This window comes from Bubalus bubalis, chromosome 15 (genome assembly GCF_019923935.1).
Source record: "Bubalus bubalis isolate 160015118507 breed Murrah chromosome 15, NDDB_SH_1, whole genome shotgun sequence".
In the NCBI taxonomy this organism is placed as follows: domain Eukaryota; kingdom Metazoa; phylum Chordata; class Mammalia; order Artiodactyla; family Bovidae; genus Bubalus; species Bubalus bubalis.
Window position 1 is genome coordinate 33,785,438 of NC_059171.1, and position 27,902 is coordinate 33,813,339.

Below are 27,902 nucleotides of genomic sequence, written 5' to 3' on the forward strand. Positions count from 1 at the left end.
ATAAAGCAGTTATATATTTTTTCAATTAAATAGCTTAAAGTTTTAGGAAAAGCAACAGAGTAGGATGTTAGATTTGGAATCAGTTTGGAGTTTTATTGGTAAACTTCTATTCATCCTTCAGGATCCAGCTCAAATATGTCAAGTCTTCTTTGAAACTTAATGAAGGATTGGACTGTTGTTCCTGAACCTTTCATCATATTTCTGTTATAGAATTTGTGTCCTTGGATTCCCCATGTGACTTTTGCAGTACTTCTCACTAGTGTGGATTGAGTTTATTTCCTTGGCTCATCCATCATGAGCTTGGCCATTAGACTCCCTTTGGTCAATGGAATGTTTGGATGGAATTAGTGGATGGAATGTGAGCAATAGTTTTAAACATATCTGTGCCATTTGGGTTGGTCTCTTGCATGGCTGTAATTTCTATGAGAGGAGAATCAGTAATCACTCCCTTCAACCAGGTGTATGAATGAATACATACAGGGTAGAGCTGATTCCAACAGGAAGCTTGTCCAGCCTGACCCAGACATAGCAAGCCGACACTGGTTGAACCACAGTTGATTTGCAGAACTATAAGCCTGAAAGTTAATGTGTGCTGTTGTAGGCCATTACAATTTTGAAATTGTTTGTTACATGGCAAGATTTATTGCTTTACCATTTTAAAATATTCTCACATACAGAATGTCCTCTTCCCTGTAATGTGCTCTTATTGTACTCTGGATCTATAACTATTACAGTATCTCTCAACTGGTAAACTCTTGTGCTCAAACATTTGTCTCTCTTAAAAAGCTCCAGACAACTCTACTGTAAGGACTTATCATATTGGTGTTTTATTTTACTGTCCTCAAACTAACTGGCCCAAAGCACAAAATTGTATGTTTGTAATAGCACTGCTTTCTACATGCAAATATTCAAAGGAAAGATATCAGCATATTTGTAAGACAAATCCAGTGTGAGAAGTTCTGAAACATCCGTATCTTATTCACCATATATGATTTTATTTTAAGCTTTTAAATCTCTGTTTTAGAAGCAGAAAAATAAACCACAGAAAAGAGCTAAATAAACTATGTGGTATCACAAAAAATATTTGCCTGGCAGTCACAAAGTTAAGATTGTCAGTTTAAGTGCAAAGTCAATTCTAACTCATTCTTATTTATTGGAGCCTATTAAAAAGCTAACGACTACTCTATTCAGGCTCTATTTTTACATAACATATTTTTATGTTGCTGAGTAAATTCTGTTTAGACATAGCTTTTGCTCATATGAACTATTTTTGAATAGATAAGAAGCAGTGAAACCAGTTCCTAACTCAGAGGCTTAAATTACCCACACAACTGAATAGCTGTGGATGTAAATACATGTTAGGATGAAAATGTGGAATTTGTCTGTACCGTTTAGGAAACCAATTTTATACTGAGTTCCGAATGTAGGGCTAGAAAATTACAATAAAATTTGATTTATACCAAAGTGAATAAACTGGAAGTCACAAAACTCTTAAGCCCCAAATTATAAGTGGTTTTAAATAGGAGTCTATTGGGCTATTGGCTATACCTCTTGTTTTCTTAGCACCGAAGTGAGTATAGTATTTATTTACATAGGATAGTTTAAATACACTACCAAATGAGGTTACTTGCTTTTTGTTAAATGGGAGTGGACACTTTGCTATAGGCAGATCTCCCCTAAGGACTTTGCCTCTGGGAGTTGCCCTAAACTGAAGTGAACACCCTCATTCAAGATCACATCTCCCTTCCCTGTGGCAGCCTGAATTTAAGACTGGCTGATGCTGGCATATAAAAGTGGACTCAGCCCCAAATTGGGGCAACTCTAAAGAGTCATCTCAGCTTTAGATTGCCAGTGGAAACAGCTGGAGATCGCCATTGAGACTGCATCAGAGACCAACCTCTCCCAGTGCCCAGGGGTGCTATTTCCACTTGGTCCCAAAAACATGTTTCAATAAACTTCTTTTACACTAATATCTCTCTCACTGTCTCTTTCCTGGGAACCTGGACTACAATACAAACCATGCCTAATCAATGCAATTCAACAACATAGTTGAATTGAATTGACTTTCATTAAACTAGGAGTTAGGACAAACACAAAGATCAAATGGTGATCTTGCCCTTTAAAAGCTGATAGTTATAATAAAGAAGCAGAAATGTAAACACAGAATTATCATAAAGTGAGGCTAGAGGTGAACAAGAGGTTAACTGACCACCGCTGTTGTTCAGTCAACCAGTCATGTCCGACTCTTTGCAACCCGATGGACTACAGCATGCCAGGTCTCCCTGTCCCACACCATCTCCCTAAGTTTGCCCAAGTCCATGTCCATTGCATTGGTGATGTCATCCAGCCATCTCATCCTCTAATGCCCTCTTCTCCTTCTGCACTGACCACTTTTTCATGTATGTTACCTATGGAAGCACTGTTGACTGGCCCAGAAGCTCCTTATAACACTCAAAGTTAGTCGCCACCGTAATTCTGGTTATTGCAGTGAAAGCCGAAATGATAAGTTCCAGGTTCAGGCAGAAGCATTTTTCAGCTGGAGGTTTATTCCTCATCTTTCTCTTTCCCTGTTATGGCAAATTGGAAGCCTCCAGCTGAAATTTCAAAATAATGAGATACAAGCAGTCTGCTTCACAGTGGCCTTTGCATAAAAGAAAAAAATAAACCCTCTGATGTGTGAAGCTTCAAGATCAGGTGGTTTGATGGTATAGGATGGCATAACCTAGCCCCTTAGACCAGTCTGAATAATAGATGCCTACTTACCTATACCCATTTGGTAAGGAAGGTAAGACTTAGAAGAAATTTCCCAGATCTATGATATTTAAATTCTGTACTGAGTAATTTGGTTCCTAAGTAGAGAAGACAGGAGACAGGGATCAAGACCATCCCCATGGAAAGGAAATGCAAAAAAGCAAAATGGCTGTCTGGGAGGCCTTACAAATAGCTGTGAAAAGAAGAGAAGCAAAAAGCAAAGGAGAAAAGGAAAGATGTAAACATCTGAATGCAGAGTTCCAAAGAAGAGCAAGAAGAGATAAGAAAGCCTTCTTCAGTGATCAATGCAAAGAAATAGAGGAAAACAACAGAATGGGAAAGACTAGAGATCTCTTCAAGAAAATCAGAGATACCAAAGGAACATTTCATGCAAAGATGGGCTCGATAAAGGACAGAAATGGTATGGACCTAACAGAAGCAGAAGATATTAAAAAGAGGTGGCAAGAATACACAGAAGAACTGTACAAAAAAGATCTTCATGAGCCAGATAATCATGATGGTGTGATCACTGACCTAGAGCCAGACATCCTGGAATGTGAAGTCAAGTGGGCCTTAGAAAGCATCACTATGAACAAAGCTAGTCGAGGTGATGGAATTCCAGTTGAGCTATTCCAAATCCTGAAAGATGATGCTGTGAAAGTGCTGCACTCAATATGCCAGCAAATTTGGAAAACTCAGCAGTGGCCACAGGACTGGAAAAGGTCAGTTTTCATTCCAATCCCAAAGAAAGGCAATGACAAAGAATGTTCAAACTACCTCACAATTGCACTCACCTCGCACGCTAGTAAAATAATGCTCAAAATTCTCCAAGCAAGGCTTCAGCAATATGTGAACTGTGAACTTCATGATGTTCAAGCTGGTTTTAGAAAGGGCAGAGGAACCAGAGATCAAATTGCCAACATCTGTTGGATCATCGAAAAAGCAAGAGAGTTCCAAAAAACATCTATTTCTGCTTTATTGACTATGCCAAAGCCTTTGACTGTGTGGATCACAATAAACTGTGGAAAATTCTTCAAGAGATGGGAATACCAGACCACCTGACCTGCCTCTTGAGAAATCTCTATGCAGGTCAGGAAGCAACAGTTAGAACTGGACACGGAACAAAAGACTGGTTCCAAATAGGAAAAGGAGTTCGTCAAGGCTGTATATTGTCACCCTGTTTATTTAACTTATATGCAGAGTACATCATGAGAAACGCTGGACTGGAAGAAACATAAGCTGGAATCAAGATTGCTGGGAGAAATATCAATAACCTCAGATATGCAGATGACACCACCCTTATGGCAGAAAGTGAAGAGGAACTAAAAAGCCTCTTGAGGAAAGTGAAAGTGGAGAGTGAAAAAGTTGGCTTAAAGGTCAACATTCAGAAAACTAAGGTCATGGCATCTGGTCCCATCACTTCATGGGAAATAGATGGGGAAACAGTGAAAACAGTGGCAGACTTTATTTTTCTGGGCTCCAAAATCACTACAGATGGTGACTGGAGCCATGAAATTAAAAGATGCTTACTCCTGGGAAGGGAAGTTATGACCAACCTAGATAGCATATTCAAAAGCACAGACATTACTTTGCCAACAAAGGTCCATCTAGTCAAGGCTATGGTTTTTCCTGTGGTCATGTATGGATGTGAGAGTTGGACTGTGAAGAAGGCTGAGCGCTGAAGAATTGATGCTTTTGAACTGTGGTGTTGGAGAAGACTCTTGAGAGTGCCTTGGACTGCAAGGAGATCCAACCAGTCCATTCTGAAGGAGATCAGCCCTGGGATTTCTTTGGAAGGAATGATGCTAAAGCTGAAACTCCAGTACTTTGGCCACCTCATGCGAAGAGTTGACTCATTGGAAAAGACTCTGATGCTGGGAGGGATTGGGGGCAGGAGGAGAAGGGGACGACAGAGGATGAGATGGCTGGATGGCATCACTGACTTTATGGACGTGAGTCTGAGTGAACTCCGGGAGTTGGTGATGGACAGGGAGGCCTGGGGTGCTGCAATTCATGGGGTGGTAAAGAGTTGGACACGACTGAGTGTCTGATCTGATCTGAAGTAGAGAAAAGAATTGCTTTTTTTTTTTTCTTTTTAGGAAGAAGAAATAGACCAATGACCTAATCAGAACTGGTGAGTCAGAAAACAATAAGCTTCTAGAGTTTGAACACTTAAACCAGCTGAGAAGACCTCCATCTGTTCAAACAGTGATAAAGTATGTGATAAAGTATGCAGTCTTTATGTGTGGGCACACTTTTCTGGGAAGGGTATCTGCAAGAATGTTTAGAGCACAGTTTAGGTGAAATGCAGAGGTAAGAGATACAGGGGAAGAAAGAAAAATAGCAAATGGCCTGAAATGAGGCCAGAGAGCTAGAATTTATAAGGGACTTCACAAGTCCACTAAAGAAGTTTGGATTTATTTTAACCTAGGCAGTTTATTAAGCCAAAGATAGTACTCTGCAATTTCTTCTTGCCCAGTTCATTTTTACTGCAGTCCAAAGTAGGAAAAGTATCTCTTATGATTCTAAGGACAAAGTCTAATTTTTTACTTGGACCTGAGGACCTCTAGGATCTGAGTCTCGCTAACTTCACCAATTATGGTAGTTGGTGCCTTACTCTTCAAGAGGAACTAGGTAAATTTGAATCCATGCTCTACCAATAGCTACCTATGTGTTAGTCGGGATTCCCAGGTACTGCTGGTAGCACCGACGGCTAATGGAGCCAATGCAGGAGAGGCAAGAGACCTGGGTTCAAGGAAGTGGCAACCACGCCAATATTCTTGCCTGAAAAATTCCATGGACAGAGGAGTCTGGCAGGCTATAGTCTGTGGAGTTGCAAAGAATTGGACATGACTGAGCGACTGAGCATGTGTTACTGTCAGCATCTGTAAAATAAAGATAGTAACACTACTTACCTGAAAGGTTTGTAGAAAATATTAAATGAATAGATAGATGTAAACTATTTACACTTAAAAAACTGACACAGTATATGAGCTCAAAGAGCTGAGAGCTCTGTGTTGATTCCTCAGCGTCTACACCTTACCATTCAGTTTCTGGGATAACATCTATTTATTCTTCGATTAACAGAATAGATGTTACTTTTTTTCTGAGAAGGATTCAGTGGTCCTCCAGCATTCAGTTAGGTGATTATCTATATTGGACTTCCCTGGTGGCTCAGTGGGTAAAGCGTCTGTCTACAATGTGAGAGACCTGGGTTCAATCCCTGGGTTGGGAAGATTCCCTGGAGAAGGAAATGGCAACCCACTCCCATACTGATAATCATAGGTGATTATCTATGCCCTTCCACAATACCTTGGATTTTTTAGTAGACTGTCCTGAAATTTAATCATATCCTTACTTATGTATATCTCTACACAGACTCTGGTAATTGGAATGCTACTGAAGAATTTTCCTTAGAGGCAAAACATGATATGTGTGTGTCTAAGGAATCACTCTGGCTTCTGGGTTGAGAATCAGTTCCATAGAAGCAAGTCCCCAGGTCTGATGAGAGTTAGAAAGCAATTGCAGAGGTCTAGGTACAAGATGATGGACACTTGGACTGGGGTAGGAGCAGTTTGATTTTGATCTACTGTTGTATCCTGGACATGTTTTTCAAATTTTATTTTATGTTGGAGTAGAGTTGACACGATGGATGTATTTTGAAAGTAAAGCCATAGTTTTCTGATGGATTAGATGTGGTATGTGAAAGAAATAGAAGAGTCAAAAATGATTCCAATTTTAAGGGTGGAGTTACTATCTACTGAGAGAGAGAAGACTATGGCTGAACAGCTTTTGGGGAAAAAAATAGAGGAGTTCAGTTAAAATGTTGGATTTGGAGATTTATTAGACATCCAACTGGAGATGATATACAAGAATGGATTTCAATAGACAAGTTGCTTAGAGATGTACATTTGTAAGCTGTCATTAAATAGATGATCTGTTAAGCTCTCAGACCTTAGAGTACCAGGACAGTGAATATAGGAGAAGAAGGGACTAACACCCAAATTTTGTATACCTCTGACATTTTAAGAGGTCAGGGAACCAGAGAATGATCTGAGCTATAATAGCGCATTAAGCAAAAGAGAAAGAAAACTGAGAGCATATAGTGGTCTATAAAGAAAGTAAACATAATTTGGGAGAAGATTCTTATTCCTTCTTTTAGGAGAATAGGAAATGGTTCAGTAGAGGCCAAAGAAGAATAATGTCACAATGGAAGGCGAGTGACAGTGCTTACTTACTACAGGGCTTCCCCTGAGTTGGCAAGAGGGAATAAGATCTGACACTCAAGTGGAGTGATTGGATATAGATAGCGCTATGCATAGTTCTGGAGAAGGAAATGGCAACCCACTGCAGTCTTCTTGCCTGGAGAATCCCATGGACAGAGGAGCCCAGGGGACTACAGTCCATGCGATTACAAAAGAGTCGGACATGACTTAGTGACTAAACAAGGATAATTCATAGTTCACCTCTGATGACAACACAGCAAGGCCAGGTCTAGGGATGTAAGGCTGGTAGGGGGAAATGTGACAGAGGGATTTTTGAAAGTTCCCCTCCTTAGCTCTTTCAGATTTTTAGTCATCCGTGGAGCTTCAGTTTCCCTATGTGTAGAACTACGTGCTAAGTCACTTCAGTAATGTCCGAGTCTGAGCGACCCTATGGACTGCAAACCACCAGGCTCCTTTGTCCATGGGATTCCCCAAGCAAGAATACTGGAGTGAGTTGACATGCCCTCTTGCAAGGGATCTTCCCGACCTAGGAATCAAACCCACGTCTCTTATGTCTCCTGCATTGGCAGGCAGGTTCTTTACCGCTCACTCCACCTGGGAAGCCCATGTATGCTGCTGCTAAGTCGCTTCAGTCGTGTCTGACTCTGTGCGACCCCAGAGATGACAGCCCACCAGGCTCCCCCATCCCTGGGATTCTCCAGGCAAGAACACTGGAGTGGGTTGCCATTTCCTTCTCCAAACTAAGAAATTAGAAATAGCGTATTTCTGTGATTCTGTAAGTGGGTAGTAATTTCAGAAGTACACCCTCAAAAAGATTCAAGAGCTGACTATCAACTCTGCATATTTGATTAGTAGTAGAGAACTTATAAAGCGTAATTACTACTATTATAGTCTCAGAAAATGAAAACTGTCCCATGTTTTATTATATTTTGCTAACATGACATTCCCACGATTTCTGGCACATTTAGGATTTCTATAGGAACAAGTGCAGAAACTGTCTTGGAGATTGACATAGCCCATCTGCTTTAAAAGAGCTTGTGTTATAAAATGCCATATTTTCTCCTAACATCCTCCCCTCACTGAAGTAGATTAAAAAGTTAGTATTATTAAGAAATCATCTTTTGAAGTAAATATCTATGTAGGATCATGAAAAGCTTACTTTAAACAGAAGTAGTTAAATTGCAGAAAGTTGGTTAGCTCAAGTTTTTTTTTTTTTCCTCTTAATTCAGGATCATTAGTGTTTAACTAATGATGCGTTCCTATTTTTCCTTTAACAATGAGCTAAAAAAGTAATTTACAGTAACACAAGAAAATAAAAAAGAATACAACTTCTGCTCAAAGGGGACATGCTTTCCATTTTAAAATGCTGGTTTTTCCAGAGCAAGGCTCCACTTAGGTTCTGAAGCCACTATAGATGAAAACAAGGGATTTTCAAAAATTATTATGATTCAGGTAGAGTGTCTGAGAGGGAAAAATCCTGCCTTAAAATCTAGTGGGTTTTTGTTGTTGTTTACATCTTACCGTTCAGTGTTTTTATTCTTTCAGGTAAAAAGATCTCACAACTTCTATACAGATGAACTGTCTGCATTTCAATTTAAAGTAATGGTGTGAGCAATTTCACTCCATTACTTCCAGCTCCAATACGTTCATAGTTTCTGTGTTAATGCCTACCAACAAAACACGAAGGGAACAAAGGCTTCTAATTTGTATAATGGGCTTGAGTGAGATGGGTGCTTTCTCCTCATGGATGAACACACTAAGAGATTAAAAATTTTTATAACCCAGAAACACATGGTATGTCAACATCACATGCCACTCTCAAGCAAATATACTGAAGAGAAGCAAAATCCTTTTCATTATGGAGAGTGTCTTATCAACACGCAGTTACTAGGAAAATTCATTCATGGTGCATATTTGCTGTATCAGTAGGTCACAGTTTTCTATGTTACTGAGTCTGAGTATGTTTTCAAATGAATATAAGAAAACAGAAGCACAGTAAAGTTGAAACTTCTAATCTTTCAAAGCCAATTTGTGGTACAACTGTAAATAATATCAACTGAGTCTGCTTGGATTAAAAGCTACCATAAGACTTATGAAAGGAGCTAAGTAGCTCAAGTACTTGCAGTTGAGTGGAGTAGTGTACAGAGATTCATACAGCATAATCTGCTAAGGCATTTTAACAGGTAAGCATAGGGTAGAGTGTTCAGTTACTTCAAAGATTAACACTCAAATGTGTACCCTGGCAGATAAACACAAATTAGACAGATGACTGCCCATATTATCTTCTGATCTCACAATGTATTTTTCCCATAAAGATCAGTGAGCATTTGAATTCATAGTATATTTTTACCTTTTTTATCAAAAGTATGGTCTATCAATATTTTTGATTTGGAAATCAAAGCATTCACTGTAAATTACATTAAACAGGATGATTCAAAGTTTGTTGCAGATAATTTCAGCCACCATCTAAAACATTCAAGTGTATCTGAATACAACAGCCCAAAAAAATGGTATTTGCTTGAAAGCTGATCCAGGTAAATATTTCTTTCTATGACATTAGTGCTAACCAGATCATGTTTCCAAATACATTCTTTGATAAATGTTACAGACATGACAAATATTTTCTCACAATATTAAATAAGTTATATCTTTATGAATGCATTAGATCAGATCAGTTGCTCAGTCGTGTCCGACTCTTTGCGACCCCATGAATCGCAGCACCCCAGGCCTCCCTGTCCATCACAAACTCCCGGAGTCCACTCAGACTCACGTCCATCGAGTCAGTGATGCCATCCAGCCATCTCATCCTCTGTCGTCCCCTTCTCCTCCTGCCCCCAATCCTTCTCAGCATCAGAGTCTTTTCCAATGAGTCAACTCTTCGCATGAGGTGGCCAAAGTACTGGAGTTTCAGCTTTAGCATCATTCCTTCCAAAGAAATCCCAGGGCTGATCTCCTTCAGAATGGACTGGTTGGATCTCCTTGCAGTCCAAGGCACTCTCAAGAGTCTTCTCCAACACCACAGTTCAAAAGCATCAATTCTTCAGCGCTCAGCCTTCTTCACAGTCCAACTCTCACATCCATACATGACCACAGGAAAAACCATAGCCTTGACTAGATGGACCTTTGTTGGCAAAGTAATGTCTCTGCTTTTGAATATGCTATCTAGGTTGGTCATAACTTTCCTTCCCAGGAGTAAGCGTCTTTTAATTTCATGGCTCCAGTCACCATCTGTAGTGATTTTGGAGCCCAGAAAAATAAAGTCTGGCACTGTTTCCACTGTTTCCCCATCTATTTCCCATGAAGTGATGGGACTGGATGCCATGATCTTCGTTTTCTGAATGTTGAGCTTTAAGCCAACTTTTTCACTCTCCACTTGCACTTTCCTCAAGAGGCTTTTTAGTTCCTCTTCACTTTCTGCCATAAGGGTGGTGTCATCTGCATATCTGAGGTTATTGATATTTCTCCCAGCAATCTTGATTCCAGCTTATGTTTCTTCCAGTCCAGCGTTTCTCATGATGTACTCTACATATAGGTTAAATAAACAGGGTGACAATATACAGCCTTGACGAACTCCTTTTCCTATTTGGAACCAGTCTTTTGTTCCGTGTCCAGTTCTAACTGTTGCTTCCTGACCTGCATAGAGATTTCTCAAGAGGCAGGTCAGGTGGTCTGGTATTCCCATCTCTTTCAGAATTTTCCACAGTTTATTGTGATCCACACAGTCAAAGGCTTTGGCATAGTCAATAAAGCAGAAATAGATGTTTTTTGGAACTCTCTTGCTTTTTCCATGATCCAGAGGATGTTGGCAATTTGATCTCTGGTTCCTCTGCCCTTTCTAAAACCAGCTTGAACATCAGGAAATTCACGGTTCACATATTGCTGAAGCCTGGCTTGGAGAACTTTGAGCATTACTTTATTAGCATGTGAGATGAGTGCAATTGTGCGGTAGTTTGAGCATTCTTTGTCATTGCCTTTCTTTGGGATTGGAATGAAAACTGACCTTTTCCAGTCCTGTGGCCACTGCTGAGTTTTCCAAATTTGCTGGCATATTGAGTGCAGCACTTTCACAGCATCATCTTTCAGGATTTGGAATAGCTCAACTGGAATTCCATCACCTTGACTAGCTTTGTTCGTAGTGATGCTTTCTAAGGCCCACTTGATTTCACATTCCAGGATGTCTGGCTCTAGGTCAGTGATCACACCATCGTGATTATCTGGGCCGTGAAGATCTTTTTTGTACAGTTCTTCTGTGTATTCTTGCCATAAGATATAAAAAGGAAATTTCAAAGTCCACAGTCTTAAATTGCATGTTTAAATTAGATTCCTTTGGGCCATGCCTATCTGAAATTAATATAGTCCCTTAAATCTTTAGGACAGCATTTGCTTTACTTGGAAATAGGCAATCTTATATTATAAATTGCTCACAATGGTATTTTCATATGATGTCAAAATATCTGTATATGACTGAAAAAATGTAGTGAATATGATAAACTATTTCTATACTTGACTGATTAATTACTACTTCATTTTCAGGTTCATTAATTTGTTTATTCAACCAATATTTATTGAGTGATTATTATTCTATATGGTTGAAGACAGTAGAACAAAAGAGACAAAATCTGGCCTCATGGAGTTTACATGAATGAAGATTGGAGGAGTTAAATCAAATTTATTATGATTGCAATTGACATTAACCAAATTATTAAGTTAAGGTATAAAAAGTAAGGAAGAACAACTAGCAGAATCAAAAATCATCCTTTTGTATACACTAACACATAAAACTAATAATTTGTTTAATCAGTACATTTTACTTTTTTAGTACATGGGAATATTTGCTGACTCAGGCTTCCTTTTTAAATATAAAAGTATTTTTAAAACTAAAATACATAAAACTCTTAAAATTCAATAATAAATAAACACGTAGCCCAGATGAAACAACGTGGCAAAATATTTGAACAAATATTTCACCAAAGAAGATGCATAGATGCAAATAAGCATATGAAAAGATGCTCAATATTACTTGGCATTAGAAAGTGAAAGTGAAGTCACTCAGTTGTGTCCGACTCATTGTGACCCCATGGACTGTAGCTTACCAGGCTCCTCCCTCCATGGGATTCTCTAGGCAAGAGTACTGGAGTGGGGTGCCATTTCCTTCTCCAGGGGATCTTCCTGACCCAGGGATCGAATCCGAGTCTTCTGCATTCCAAGCAGACGCTTTACTGTAAACAATGAGATATCACTACATACCTACTGGAATGACTGAAATCTAAGAAATTGCTGATGAGGAGGGAGATCAACAGAGTTCTCATTCAGTGTTGTTGGGGATACACAATGGTACAGACACTTTGGAAGACACAATTTCTTGCAAAGCTGAACATAGTCTTACTGTATAATCTGGCAGTGGAAATCCTCAGTATTTATCCAAGTGATTTGAAAACTTATATCCACACAAAAATTAGCATGTGAATGTTTAGCGCAGCTTTATTCATAATCACCAAACACTGGAAACAACCAAGATGTCCTTGAATGGGTGAATGGATAAACAAATTGTATATCCTGACATTTGCAATCATTTTCTATGATAACAAAGCAATAAGCTATCAAGTCATTTAAAAAAATGGATGTCTTAAATGTACATTGCTAAGTGAAAGAAGCCAGTCTAAAAGAGTTACATATCACATACTTCTTTATGACATTCTAGAAAGGTCAAAAGTAGAGATATCAGTGGTTGTAAGACATTCGGTGACTAGGAAGAGAGTTGAACATATATAGGAATTTTTTTAAGGCAATAAAACCATTCTGTATGAAACTATATCCATTGGTCAAAATCTATAAAACTTTACAATACAAGGAGTGAACCTTAACATATGCAATTCAAAAACATAACTTAGGAGGTTAGGGAGTGGGGAGGGAGCAGGGGAGATACAAAAACAGAATGCAAACTGTGAAAAAATAACCTAACTTTATCACAAGTGTATGAAATGACTCTGAACAGGGTGATGGGAAAAGGGACAGAAGGAATGCTAGAAATGAGTGGAATAAAGCTAAAAGCAAAGGAACTGTATACAAATACTCTACTCTAGTTGATAAAGTTGCATCCCAATTGAATACAGGTTAAAAATTCTGAAAACACTAATGTATGTATATTAGAAATGAACTTTTAAGTGAATGGATGACAGACTGAGGGAGTCCAGGTTTTTCATCATTAGGGTGGGAAGTTACAGATAAACAAGGGGAGAAGGCTAGAATAATGCATCTGGTAATGGATTAGAGTTGGAGACATCAGTGAGAAACATGTTTAACTTATACACAGGTTAATATACACCCATATATTTTTTGCTCTGTCAGCTGAGAGGACTTTGAACTGAGAATACCTCAACAGCAAGGAGAACACCTATGGGTCAAATCTTGGTTTTTTATTCAAATAAGAGGAACCAGGCATCATTGGAACAATAACTGCCTATAGGACTGACACAGGAAACATTCAAGATAAGCCTGCAGTATTTATACTACCAGAAACTAAAGAAGTACTCCAAAAAAATTGTTTTTTGATTGATATTGCCATGTCAAAGGGACTTTGGAGTAAAGTCAAAAGAATTCCCCAAGCTGGCAAAATTTGAGCAACGAGATAAATGAAATGATGTTGGAATACAACTGAAAATATAAAATAAATAATTATGAGTCTATAATGATATGAGTAAATCACTGAATAAGAAGGTGAATAGACAAATATCCCTTATAGAATAATCCAGAATAATTTATGTAGATATTCCACTTCTAAGAAGGTAGAATATGAGTTGTCACTTCTTGTGTAGGGGCTGCACATAGTGACTTTTTTCCAAAGAGTAAAATATGGAAAGGAGGGGAAAGAATACCTTTAAATGGAGAAATCAAGCAAGTAATATCTCAGCCAAGTAATCAAGATTAACATCAATGGTGATAAGTCAGGTTTTTAATATGGACCATTGATATGATCTAATGAGAATGGCACTTGACCTTTCTGGTTTTTCACCCCAAATCCCATAACTCCTAAAAGGATGTCCTACAAAATACTTGAGCAGTACGTCTGTCAAAGTCATCAAAAACAAAGTCTGAGTAACTGTTATAGCCAACGGGAGTCTAAGAACACATGATAGACAAAATATGATGTAGTATTCTGGATAGTATCCTGGGACAAAGAAAAGGACATTAGGTAAAAACTACAGAGATTAAAGTATGGTCTTCAATTAAACAATAATAAAAAAAAAATTCCCACTTAATTTCAACAGACTTCTCTCTCCTCCCACTCTGATCACACTTATATTCAGGGAATACAAATAGCTGTATAATCACAGCTATCAGAACACCCAGGGAACTGCGATTTCTCAGGAAACTGAGTATTCTACAGAGGGTGAACTATTAGTAAAATAAGATTCCCCACCTTTTCAAACAGTACATACTCAAGTTGATTTAATCTTTTCTTGATGACTCAAGGTCTCTAGGAATAATAGTTGGATACAGGAATTTTTTTGGGGGGGTGGGGGCGTTGTACATTGTCCTAATTCCAACAACTTCTAAGACAGAGGCAGCATCCCTTTTTGAAAAAACCATTTACACACATGCAAAGGTAATATTCTCTTTGGGGAGCATTACATATGCCATGCCCCTAGCTCACCACAATCTCTCTTGGTTCTTTATTACGGTTCCTTCTCACTGTTCCGTCTGGTTCTGGACATAACTGGACTTCCCAGTGATAAAGAATTTGGCTGCAGTATAGGAGATGTGGGTTTGATCCCTGGGTCAGAAATATCCCCTGGAGAAGGGCATAGCAACCCACTCCAGTATTCTTGCCTGGGAAATCCCATGGACAGAGGAGCCTATAGGCTATAATCCATACGGTTGTGAAAGAGTCAGACATGACTTAACAACTAAACAATAACAACAGCTGGGCATAACTATCTGGTCTTATCTGAGAATAACTACCATGTTACATCTTGTAACTGCTCCTCACCTCTACTTGTTTCAGTCATGGCAAGGGTCATAATATCTCAGTACTGGGATACCACTAGGGTAGACTTGGTAACCCATGAGTCCTATTGGTCATGGGAAGGGCATTTCTGATACCCTTCTTTTTTCCTTTTTTTAATGCATCTTCTTTATTTTAATTTCAGAACAAAACAAACAAAACGTGATACACGACATCTAAAACCAATGTCAAATGTGGGAAGGGATAGGGCTTGAGGCTTGTGTATTCTGCTTTAGAAAGAAAGCCAGAAATAAAACCAAGAGGCATCAGCAGAGGGAATCAGGTGGGCTGGGGTCACTGGGGCTGCTGCTGGGGGATGCATGGGAATGCCTATGAGAAAGGCATTTCTTGATGACTTTATATAAAATAATATCCACTATCAGGGGCTTCCCTGATGGCTTAGTGCATATAGAATCCACCTGCAAGGCAGATGATACAGGAGACTATGTGAAGGAGGATATGGAGGATATGGCAACCCACTCCAGAATTCTTGCCTAAAAAAGTTCCACGGACCGAGGAGCCTGGCAGGCTACAGTCCAAAGGGTCACAAAGAGTCGGACACAACTGAGTGATTAAGCACAATAACTGTCTAGCTCTTTTCCCTGATTTCTTTTCTGCAGCACTTATTACCATGGGATTTATATGCTTATTTGTTTACTTATTTATTGTTTATCTTCCCCATTTGAATGAAGTTCAACAAAGGCAGGCACCAGGCCTTTCTAGTTCCCTGCTCTAAATCCATGCTTACAGTAGTCCTAGTTAATGAATATTTGTTAAATAAATGAAGATTGAACTTTCTAGGGTCAGAATGTTCCTGTGTTTCTAAAAAATTTTTGGAAGTCTCTTTGCTTTGTCTAATCAACTTCCTCTACCCCCACAGAAGTTACAGCGAGCATTGATGAATTAGACTTAAATAAACCATGGTTGATGGTCTGTGATGATCTCAGATAAGGAACTATCTAAATTGTGTGTATGGACTTTATGACATCAATATTGGCCACTCATAGGCCTTAAAAATTTCTTGGCCACATTCTGGAGGTTTTATGTGAAGCTGTTAGATTGTTACACTATGAATTGAAAAAGACTTAACTGTTATTTTAATTCAATCCTGAAAAAAATCATGCACAGTACAGGAAGTATTCTTGGAAGCAAAAAATATATTCCAAAGCCAAATATAAGCTATTTTTTAAAGTACTCTTTTTAAAAAATCACATATTTGTGTCCCTTTTAGTGTACTCAAGAGAGAATTAGATTAATATTGACAAATGTCACTAATTTTATTTTCCCCAAACATTTTCAGATCATAAATAATATGCCCATATCCATGGGAACCACAAGATAACAGATTTTTTTCTTGAGGCCACATTGCCCCTATAAAAATATTTTTAACAGGCTAAACTGTCACTCAATTTAGAATACTGCAAAATGTATTTCCTTTTGGCAATAAGCAATATTTTCATTAATAGCCAAAACTGATCACTGTAAAATTCTTTTATCTTTTTATATAGTACTGTGGAGCTCAAGGTAGTATCACAAGGTCAGAATGAATATAAAACCCATCTTTATTCAAAATACATTAACAAAGACATAGGAACACTCTGTGCATAGCCCAACAATGAAACACACCAAAATGTCAGAACTGCTTTCATTATGGGAGAGTACCATTTGTTCTTAACACAAATCAAATATGTAACAAAAGAAATAAAATTACTTTTAGCTTCTTCACACACCTACTTATCTCACAAAATTTAAATATTCAGGGAGCTTGAACTTCTAGCTTTATTCTCCTCTTTTCCTTGGCACTCTACGTTTAAAGACTGTTTTTCTTACATCTTGCCTTTTGGAAAGACCCACATTTGGCCTTCTCATGAATGTTACTCCATTCTCATGAAAAGTGGGTCATATAAACACAGAATGTTTCCTTAGCTGAATTCCTTCCGGTTCTATTGTCTCTTTCTATTTATAATGGAAAAACAATAATAATAAAAAAAGATCAAATTGTGCCCAGGCAGCACCCTCTTTTACTTTAGCTGCTTGGTCCCTCCTGTGGAGATGAAGTGACCCAAGATGGCAATATGCCTCTTGGTTAATTACTTACAGGAGTCATTTTCTCACACTCAGATTCAGAACACGGGTCTGATGAAGTCAAGGAATGTTTACATCACCGTTATCAATTCCAGTTCAGGAGCCTAAGGAAAATAAGTAGAAAAGGAAAAGATGTGAACATACAGAAATACACATCAGCACAAAACTATGAAATGCACATGCAAAAAAATGTTCATATCTGAAGCAGATAACTCTAAGAGAATTTACTTTTATTTAGGATTTGCTGCCCACTTTATTGGAGAAGGCAATGGCAATCCACTCCAGTACTCTTGTCTGGAAAATCCCATGGACGGAGGAGCCTGGTGGGCTGCAGTCCATGGGGTCGCTAAGAGTCAGACACGACTGAGTGACTTCACTTTCACTTTTCATGTTCATGCACTGGAGAAGGAAATGGCAACCCACTCCAGTGTTCTTGCCTGGAGAATCCCAGGGGCGGGGGAGCCTGGTGGGCTGCCGTCTATGGGGTCGCACAGAGTCGGACACGACTGGAGCGACTTAGCAGCAGCAGCAGCCCACTTTATGGGCTTCCCAGGTGGTTCAGAGTTAAAGAATCTGCCTACAATGCAGACTCAGGTTCAGCCCCCGGGTTGAGAAGATCCCCTGATGAAGGAAATGGCAACCCACTGCAGTATTCTTTCCTGGAAAATTCCAGACAGAGGAGTCTGGTGGGCTACAGTCCATGAGGTTGGAAAGAGCTGAACACAACTGAGCACGCAGCATGCACATTACAGTAGTTCAGTGTCCATACACATTTATGCTGTGCTAATATGGTATTGCCAAGAGATCAAACCAGTCGATCCTAAAGGAAATCAGTCCTGAATATTTATTGGACTGACTGATGCTGAAGCTCCAACACTTGGGCCACCTGATGCGAAGAACTGACTCATTGGAAAAGACCCTGATGCTGGGAAAGATTGAAGGCAGGAGAAGAAGGGGATGACAGAAGATGAGCTGGTTGGATGGCATCACCAACTTGATGGCCATGAGTTTTGAGTAAGCTCTGGAAGTTGGTGATGGACAGGGAAACCTGGCATGCTGCAGTCCATGGGGTCGCAAAGACTTGGACACGACTGAGTGACTGAACCGAACTGAATATGGTACTGAGATCCAATTGCCCAGAGAGGAACTATAATTTGTAACCTCTCCCTCCTCTTGCATCTGGAGGTGGTTGTATCACTATTTCTCAGCAATGAAACATGTGCAGAAGTAATATGGATCTTTTCCAGGTCAGAGGATTTAAGAATGAGGTGGACTGTCCATTCACTGGCTGCTTACAAAAGATGATGAGGTCCTAAGGGATAATGGAATTATGATTATAATAAGATTGGCCTTGGAACGCTATGAACTACCACATGAGGACCTGGAAGCCAACCAGTAACACCTTCAATGAATTATTACTTGAAGGAAACATATACTTCTCCTGCTTTAAGCTACTGTAACTTGGGAGTTTATCTGTTATAACTGCTAGTACTAACCTAACACACACTTTTTCCGATACAAGTTTAGGATTTCATTCCTGGTTGAAATCTCACTTTCTGGTATACCATGTTCAAGTTTCTGTTCTTCAAAGAAGAGTTATCTGATGGTTCCAACTTCTACTGATTTTTCCTTCCCTGATTTCCCCTGTATTGTCTATGCTATATTCCAGTGCTTGTCAAACCTGGAAAAACACCAAAATCAACTTGGTAAATTTTTATAAAAAAAACTTAAGCCTCACTTGACCTCATGATTTGATTCGCTGATGATGCAAAACTGTGGATATGCACTTTTGAAAGCTCTCCAGAAGATGCTGACACACTCATATTTGGAAACTTCTGGCATGTAAGAAATTTAAAGGTTTTCATTTTCATTCTTTTTGTTCTCATTATTTCTTGGGAGAGTCAACAATTTTAAATGAATAAATATCCATCCTTATTCACAGTACACAAAGATTTTCCCATGTGTGAAGCAGCTTCATCTCAAAAGAATACTTTCAAAACTCTTGAGGAAAACCACATGCCTTCGCAAAGCACCTCTTATGGGGGACCCAAAGCTGGATTTCATATTTATCTCCTTTCAAGCTGGTTTTAGAAAAGGCAGAGGAACCAGAGATCAAATTGCCAAATCTGCTGGATCATCGAAAAAGCAAGAGAGTTCCAGAAAAACATCTATTTCTGCTTTATTGATTATGCCAAAGCCTTTGACTATGTGGATCACAATAAACTGTGGAAAATTCTTCAAGAGATGGGAATACCAGACCACCTGACCTGCCTCTTGAGAAACCTATATGCAGGTCAGGAAGCAGCAGTTAGAACTGGACGTGGAACAACAGACTGGTTCCAAATAGGAAAAGGAGTATGTCAAGGCTGTATATTGTTACCTTCTTATTTAACTTCTATGCAGAGTACATCATGAGAAACACTGGGCTGGAAGAAGCACAAGCTGGAATCAAGACTGCCAGGAGAAATAACAATAACCTCAGATATGCAGATGACACCACCCTTATGGCAGAAAGTGAAGAGGAACTAAAAAGCCTCTTGAGGAAAGTGAAAGTGGAGAGTGAAAAAGTTGGCTTAAAGCTCAACATTCAGAAAACGAAGATCATGGCATCCAGTCCCATCACTTCATGGGAAATAGATGGGGAAACAGTGGAAACAGTGGCAGACTTTATTTTTCTGGGCTCCAAAATCACTGCAGATGGTGACTGCAGCCATGAAATTAAAAGACGCTTACTCCTGGGAAGGAAAGTTATGACCAACCTAGATAGCATATTGAAAAGCAGAGACATTACTTTACCAACCAAGGTCCGTCTAGTCAAGGCTATGGTTTTTCCTGTGCTCAGGTATGGATGTGAGAGGTGGATTGTGAATAAAGCTGAGCACCAAAGAATTGATGCTTTTGAACTGTGGTGTTGGAGAAGACTCTTGAGAGTCCCTTGGACTGCAAGGAGATCCAACCAGTCCATCCTAAAGGAGATCAGTCCTGGGTATTCATTGGAAGGACTGATGCTGAAACTCCAATACTTTGGCCACCTCATGCGAAGAGTTGACTTATTGGAAAAGACTCTGATGCTGGGAGGGATTGGGGGCAGGAGGAGAAGGGGACGACAGAGGATGAGATGGCTGGATGGCATCACTGACTCAATGGGCATGAGTTTGTGTAAACTCCGGGAATCCGTGATAGACAGGGAGGTCTGGGGTGCTACGATTCATAGGGTCGCAAAGAGCTGGACGTGACTGAGCGACTTAACTGAAGAATACTATCTTATACATACCTTCAAATGTGGGGATAAATGGCAAATATCTAAAACAATTTTGTTAATTAGAAGATGGATGGAATTTATTTTCATGCTTTCATATTCTTCTTCTAGTAAGTAATAATATCCTGAAAGACAGGGTTTTGCCTTAAGAATTCTAATTTAATTTTTGTCCCCCCAGACTTCCCAAATTTATGGAGACTGAGGAGTCATACTCTTCCTCTATTCTCCTCATTTTTTAATGTAAAACATTCAGCTTCATGCGAAGTCTCACCCATTAATTTTGGGGAGTCCCTAAGAAAGTCTGTCATGTTGTTATGTTGTATGTTTCTTTGAGAACTTGAAGAACCAAGGTACTTAAAGGTTAAAGAAATAACTTTATCTTGGGCATCATAGGGGCATTATTGTTCATTCTAGTATATTATGAAGACCTTCATGGAAACAACTCTTCCCTTAAGTTAGGCTTCAACTCCTAGGGGTAGACCAGAAGACCAATATTTGTTACCTACAGTCATTTCTACTTTCTTTCCCATAGTCAATGAATTCCTTCCTTCTAGATCCTTTGACTTCTACTGTCAAAACCACACACACAAATAAACTCCTCTCTGTCTGCTTACCTACAGAAAGAGATGTAAGAGAGACCAACAGAATGTTAAATTTACATTTATATTGTTGATGGCAGTGATTTTAGTATTATGTCTCTAAGTAATTCACACTGTGAATATTTAATATTGACTGGATATCTATAACATAGATATGAGTTTAATTTTGTAGATTTTATACTTTTCTATTAAATATGAATAGAATATTATTCACAAATCTAATCCTTGAATTTCTCTATTGGCCATAACTTACATACAACAGATGTGTGCACTCTTAGGGACAGGCATAATAAGGTTACATTTATTTTTTATTACCTTCAAGTGGTCTGTATCTTTAAGTTATCCTTAAAATATTAATAATTTTATATTTTAATATCAGAGCTTCAATTTTTCCTTGTTCTACCAAATGAGTTTCATTCTGTACTGAAATTTTTTGGAGTGTTTCGTATGTTCACTAGCCTTATATTCATTTTCATCAGCTTTGTCTTGAGATATTTTAAGCTACAATGACTGAAATTTAGTTTAAAATTAGGTTAGTTGGTTTCCCATTCCCAAGTCCTTGCGTCTCCCAAAGTCAGATAATAGTTAAGTTGGTTTCCTTTTCTAAGTTAACATGCCTGGTAGTGATTTAACTTTTTTTTTTCATAAATAACTGCTCTTTTAGGGAAAATATTCTTGCTTCATCAGGCAAACACAGGCCAAAACAGAAACCACATTTTTCCCCCCAAGATCATAAAAGGAGAGACTAATTTCTAGGCTTCTGTTTATTAGTTCCTTGTCATACAGTCTTAGTCGGCTATGTTATATAGGTGATGATATAAATATCACGATTATTTGCTTTCATTCAATTAGGAAACTGACCTAGGTCTTCCCTGGCCAGAAACACCATTCTACAAAATATCATCTTAAATATCAATACTGCTGCTAAGTCGCTTCAGTCGTGTCCAAATCTGTGCTACCCCAAAGACGGCAGCCCACCAGGCTCCCCTGTGCCTGGGATTCTTCAGGCAAGAACACTAGAGTGGGTTGCCATTGCCTTCTTCTACTGGCTCTTTTTTATGATATGGCCATTTTCTGATGTGAGCTAAACATTTCTGTCTCCTCATGTCTTATATTTACTATGGTTGTTAGAGTCATCTCTAATTTCAATAAAAGTATAAAGCTCCTGTCACACTGTTTATTTCAAGATTCTCAGTACATGTTAGTTATTATCTCCTATCTTTACAAGAAGGTAATTATACAATTTTACAACTAAAGCATCCAGATTTTGTAAATCAAGTTCAGATCTTTTAATTATGCAACTGCACCTGTTGAATTTAAGACATTTAGTCACATGTTCTACCAGCTTACTTAATTATTGCTCAGCAATTTACTACTTTCTCATGCTCTCATCTGCCAGTGAAATAGAGAAATCTTCCATTCTGAAGTAAACTCATGGAGAGTTTTCCTTGTGGTTTAAGAACAGCCCAACATACTGGCTATTTTTAAAAGCTCATGATAGTTGCTATCTGCCCTGGAACGCATTGAAAACATAGCTCTGAATAGAAACTAACAGAAGTTGTATCTCATGATTCTAACTTAAGGGTAATTGCACATTTCAGTGGAATTGAAAAATGATTAAAATCTTCCTTCAAAATGGAGTGGTTTATCCTGAACATGTTATACCAGATGTGCATACAACCAAAAAAATCAATTTCTTCTCAGAAACCTTAGGAATATTTTCAAATGGATAGAGAAAAATATAAAACTGTGATTGAATGTTATAGTGACTCCCATGTGAATTATTGGGTCTCTATGAGAATAGAGGGAGACAGAGAAAATTTATAAAATTTCAGCTCCTGGTACAGCCTTCTCTAAAACTTACTTATTATTCAGGGTTGTTGTGAAGCTCACTTGAGCCAAAGTATATGAAAGTTCATTGCAAACTGTAAAACACTTTCCATATAAGTGAGTATCTGTTCATAGAAAATGAGTTCAAACATGAATAAATAGACTTTGGTGATCTAAAAATCTATATACCATCCAATAAACATATAAAACTCTTTGATGAGTGGTTCTAAACATAAGTCTCAAGTCTCATTCAGAATTTTTAAATCAGTTTCAATCTCAAGCTGTATTCCAAATAATCTAATCTCTTTCCTCTGTGAACTCTCCTATGCAGATTTGCACGCAAAGTCATTATTACTTTTCATGCAGCACTCTGGAGTAGGGTCCATAACTGCTTTCCTATTTCTTGCACCTCTCTTTAAAATTCTGCTGGCAGCCAACTGCAACTATAATCAAAGCAATGGGCCAGTTCAAGTGTTTGCAAAAGCATAGCGTTTTGTTATGCAATTGAAAAATAAATACGGCTTTATCTTTCCAACCATCCAGCTTTGTTTCTGCCAAAGAGTGGTAAAAGTGAAAAGGAAAATATTTGTGGGAAAATGGGTGAAAATAATGAGAAATGTAGCAGATACAGATGGTATCGCTCAAGTTAGAGATTTCCTAATTTGGAAATTTTATGAAAATAGGTTGGCTGGCCACTTCAGCAATACCTTGCAAAGTAAGTAGTTCCATAGGTTAAGGCAGACCTCAGTTTTGCAGCCCCAGAAATATGATTTTTATCGTTGCTACTCTAAATAATAGGCTTCAGTAAATTGATTCATGCCAAGCGCAGTCATCAGATTCTGACCTGAATGTCCCTGAATTCTTCACAGAGAAAAGCATGAGTGTGAGCAGTTTTGTCAGTGGCTCAATATATCGCTCCCTCTAGAAGCAAATTTGTAAGAAAAGTTCAATTATACTAGAAGGTTACTTGGTGAGCAAGGGAAAGGAAAAAGTGAAGCTTGGTTCAGTCCAACTTCAGATATTGCTTAGCACTAAGTATACTGAGATGAATAAGATTGTACACTTAGGAAATCAATGAAGTGGGGAACCAAAACATAAACACATTATTTTCTATCAGCCAGGGCTCTTAGCTGCAAGTAACTGAAACCAACTGTAACTTTTTCATGCATAGTATTTTCTTAAAACTAGGAAAGGGTTGCTCCAGGAATTGCTAGATAATGATGTCAGGGCCATATAAAAAGGAGTAATGCCCCAAATCACATAGGAGAACCAGTATGATGGGGACACCAGTGCCAATATCTCCAAGCAAAAAACACTGCTCCTCACCCTCTTTAACTCACTTGAATGGTACACTGCCACTGCCCCGCTGCCAGCTCTCTTCTGCCATTGTGACCCCAGGAGCTTCAGATGCTTTCTAACAGCAATGCTGGGAGAGTTCCTATGGTCCCTGTAACTACTGGGTTGGTACAACTAATTGGTGGGACCTACATTATGTGTTTGCACATCATCTGTAAGGGAGCCTGGGTAAGCAAACATCTGGCGTTTTCAACTCCTGTGGGACATTAGGCACTGGTTCCCTCTATATGGATGTAGTTCTCAAGCAGAAGGAAGTCGAATTCTATGCAACCATTGACAATGGTCAATGTCTTCCACAGTTTCAATGAAGTAAGGGAAGTATAAGAGTAGAAGCATATATGAAGCTATATGAAGGCAGAATATACGCATCAATGAACCGGCAAGAGTATTTTCATTATTATGGCTAAAAACTATAATAATCCTAAACATTCACCCCCATTAAAGTCAAGACAAAGAAGCAACAGCATGAACTGACAGTAGCCTAGTGCATAGGTAGTTCAAAATATCCTTACAAGGAATAAATTATTCTTTTCATTTGCAAATGTAGATGCCAACTTCAGTCAGATCAAGAAATTGTACTCAGATTGCCAACTGATAAGCAACAGAAAAAGATACCAAATCTGCTTTTTATAGTGTATCAAATGCATTTTAAAGATGTTTTTGGTTCTGCTCATCCCATCTAGGATTGACCAAAGTCAGGAGGACTGTCTCATGATAACTAAACACATGAGATTGATTGACAAATTTTGAATGTTGAATATTGAACATCATGCCCTGTTCTCTGGGCAGTGGTGAAAGTCCAAAAGACCTAATCTTATAATTCTTTTTTTCTGGATGTCATGTAGATAATGCTTTCTTGATAGTACATTCTCTATTTACACACACATATCCTAACTAGGTGGATGATTTCTCTAAAAGTCCATCACATTTCAGTAATAAAATATAGCTCAGGTACCTGAATTAACCTTGAGTATTTCCCAATTTTCCTATGACCCATATTTACAAAGTTTATCACAGGGTGGGAATAACTCTAACATGTGACTAACCTTTTCTTTTATATATTGATTCATAACAGTTTTTTTTCCAGAAAATAAAAGTATTTCTAATTGCTACAAGTGCCTACAGTTCCATTTCACTGCTGCCTCCTATGTTCAGAACATACTCTCTGTATAAACTTTAGACTTGCTCATGTCCGTAATCACACAAAACTGCTCCAGAATAAAAAGCACACCAACTCTGCCAACAACCAACAGAATCATCTGCCTGTCAAATGTGAGACTCCTCCCTGTTCCTCCCTCTCATTTTCTTCTCCACTGGAGGTGGCTGACTCCCTGTGATTTACATTTCCCAGATTCCCCTTCCCAGTGGCTTCTCATGGGTTCTGATGACGGTAGATACTAACAAGAATATGGAAGGCAAAAAAAGAGACGGATGCAGAATATTTCTTCTCTAACTCTCTTTTGGATTTGTACCTTGGTGACCCTAGATTCCACTAAGACTCTAATAACACTTTTCATTCCTTTGTTGTCTCAGCTCAAGAAAGTTTAGTGGCTTTCAGACGCTGCTAATCTCTGAACTGCCTCATTGTTCCCTATTTGCCTTACTGCTCTTCCACCCTCTTTGTAAAATCTTCATAATACAGTCTCTTGATTTGGATACTTGATATCGGTTCTGGTTTTCCCAACTGACCTCTGACTGATATTTTTCTCAATAGAATATAAATTGAAAATGAAAAGAAATATATGACTGTTGAAATAAACAGAAAATATGAAATAATTAAACACATAATTTTGAAAGTGCATGCAAGAAAAAAGGGGGTGATTATAAATGACAAACTAAATCTTAAAGATTTAAAAGTCCTTGCCCATCCAACTTATAATAATAGACTAAACCTGAGACAAAGCAATAGAAATGGAGACAATAGTAACAGAAACAGGGGGGGAAACTTGTTTGATTGGCTAAAGATTGGCATCAATTAATTCCAGAAGTATATAGGGGTTTGAGGACATAAAGTCAAAAAGAAGAAAAAGAATACTTCTGGTCAACCCAACATCAGAAGCCTATCCTATTTCTTAAGCTCAAGACCCATGCAGATCTTAAATTGCAAAAATGTATGGCAAAGCAACAGGAGAATGCTGCAGTTAGTTGAAGATCTCTCTAGAAACTTCCAGAGATATGCAAGGAGAGAAGTCACCTGCCTCAATAGAAGCACCATGGAGAATAATCTTGGTTGAGAATGATGCCCAATAAGCTGTATATCAGCAAGGTGGAGACGAGTCTCCTAAGCTTTAAGTATTTGATAGAACAACTCATCTTAAAATTTTATGAAAAAGTTTCCAGAGGTTAACTATAAGATTGAACTCCTCCTAGTGACTTACATGTTACAAAGTAAAACACTTGTGGAAAAGTACTCTTAGGGTATACCTCATTCTTCCTTTATAGGAAAACCACAATGATAAAAAATAGTCAAAATAAAAAAAAGATAAAAATTCATCTTAAACTTATGCTTACAAAAATCCCATGACTTTCTTTACTAAGATTTCCCCAAGGGGGATGATAACATTTATTTTGCAGTCCCACAAACAACCCAAGAGAGTTCCAGTTGTTCTACATCCTTAGCTGTACTTCGGATTATCAGTCTTTACATTTTAATCATGCTAATAAATCTTTAGTTACATTTCAATGTAGTTTAAACATACACTTCTTTAAAGAATAAAGATGTTAAGCATTTTAAATGTTTTTTACATGCAATTCATGTATCCTATTTTGGTAAAATGCCTATTCAATCTTTTGCCCATTTTGTACTAAATTATTTTATTTTGTGTAATAAAAAAAGAAAGCTCATCTTAAGTATTTTAAGTTTTGTTGTTGTTGTTATTCAGTCACTAAGTCATGTCCAATTCTGCAACACCATGGACTACAGCATGCCAGTTTCCCCGGTCCTTCACTATCTCCCGGAGTTTGCTCAAATTCATATCCATTGAGTCAATGATGCTATTTAACCATCTCATCCTGTGCTGCGCCTTTCTCCTTTTGTCTTCAATCTTACCTAGCATCAGGAACTTTTCCAATGAGTCGGTTCTTCACATCAGGTGGCCAAAGTATTGGAGCTTCAGCTTCAGCATCAGTCTTTCCAATGAATAGGTCAGAGTTGACTTCCTTTAGGATTGACTGGTTTGATCTCCTTGCAGTCCAAAGGACTCCCAGGAGTCTTCTCCAGTACTACAATTCAAAAGATTCAATTCTTTGGCACTCAGCTTTCTTCTATGGTCCAATTCTCAGCTTTAAGAAATAACAAATTATTGGAGCTCTATGGAATCGACGTTAGTGTTAATTACTATTTAAGAGTTATCTGGAGATTTCAATTGAAACTTGAAAAATTTGAGAAGTGTTGTGAATGGCATTGGCCAATGGCTCAACAGTCACTTTTAGTTACAACTCTGCCATTACCTCCTCTTACCTATGAACAGAATAATATTCTTAAAGTAAATTGGAGAAGGGCATGGCAACCCACTCCAGTATTCTTGCCTGGAGAATCCCATGGACAGAGGAGCCTGACAGGTTACAGTTCATGGAGTTGCACAGAGTTGGATATGACTGAAGTGACTAAACTCAATAGGTAAAAAAAAAAAAAAAAAAAAAACAACAACAACAACAACAAATAAAAGCCAGCCACTAAAAGATAAAGCTTTAGTAAGATTTTTAAAAGTTAAAAGTGGTATGAGGATACATGTGGGAAATGTAGCTTCTCTAGATATGATTTATAAGAAAGCCAAGAGGCACTCCATATA

At 38.3% G+C, this 27,902-nt stretch overlaps 1 long non-coding RNA gene across 3 annotated transcripts in view; it reads right to left on the reverse strand.

Annotated features, from left to right (window-relative positions):
- LOC123329458 overlaps positions 1–27,902 on the reverse strand; it is a 391,468-nt gene that overhangs the window by 271,753 nt on the left and 91,813 nt on the right. The window contains exons 3-4 of one of the 3 annotated variants that reach the window (XR_006544908.2): positions 17,081–17,171; positions 12,135–12,196 (exon numbers count right to left, since the gene is read on the reverse strand). This is a non-coding gene — a long non-coding RNA (uncharacterized LOC123329458). Of the gene's footprint in view, positions 1–12,134; positions 12,197–16,529; positions 16,939–17,080; positions 17,172–27,902 lie in introns of those variants that run through there. The other 2 variants (XR_006544906.2, XR_006544907.2) reach the window with 2 other exon arrangements.